Source organism: Chiloscyllium plagiosum, unplaced genomic scaffold, assembly GCF_004010195.1.
Source record: "Chiloscyllium plagiosum isolate BGI_BamShark_2017 unplaced genomic scaffold, ASM401019v2 scaf_13204, whole genome shotgun sequence".
Lineage (NCBI taxonomy): Eukaryota > Metazoa > Chordata > Chondrichthyes > Orectolobiformes > Hemiscylliidae > Chiloscyllium > Chiloscyllium plagiosum.
Genome location: NW_025211546.1, coordinates 14,561 through 15,470, shown reverse-complemented (window position 1 = coordinate 15,470; position 910 = coordinate 14,561).

Here is a 910-nt window from a genome sequence, read left to right as displayed (position 1 = left end):
GACCCAAAGCGAAACGCATACCCCTAGACCAACGAGCTGGATACCAGGCACACCCCATCGCCCGTAACAGCCCCATCTCTGGAACTGGCTGACACTTACTCAGTGTGAATTACATTTGAGATTGCTCAAAGAATTGCAAGCGGCAAAGAGTTTCCAGAACAGCTGCTTCTCATTCAGTCTCCTTGCTGCTGTTTGTCCCGTCCCCAGGAACCGGGCTCTCTCCATTGGCAGATTATTCAACCGTTTTGTTTCCAAACATTTTTTCTGATACCCAGGTGGCCAGTGACAAGTATTGCCCTCCTGAACATACGGTACAGAGAACAGGAGAAGACCACGCAAACCTCCACGAGTGTGTCACCTCAACCGTGCACATTGGGCCAGTATATCAATGTGAAATATTTATGTTGAGTTTTTTGGGAAGCAAATGAGAAGGCGAGGTGCAGAACAGAGCGTCCTGAGACGGAAAGCTGCTAAAGACGACATTACGTGAATCGGAGAGAATAAGACATGGCGGATTTCAGGCCCTAAAGACATGGAACTCGATATTGAAGACCGGGGGGCTGGACGGTCTTCAAGTGGAAAATGAGGCTTTGTTCTTCCGCCTGGAGCTGAGCTTTGCTGGTACACTACTGCATGCCTGAGACAGATGTTGGCCAGGGAACAGGGTGGCGTGTTAAAGTGCCGGGGAACCAGAAGTTCAGGGCATTTTTTGAGATGTTCTGCGAAACTGCCACCCAGTTTACGCTTCATGCTACGTTGGGGAAACCTCACTGTCAGCAACGAATGCAGTAGATTAGGTTGTGGCAAATGTGCAGATAAAGTGCTGCTTGACCTGGCAGGTATGTTCGAGCCCTTGGATATTCAGGAGGGAGCAGGTAAATTGGCAGGTGTTACACATTCGGCGGTTGCA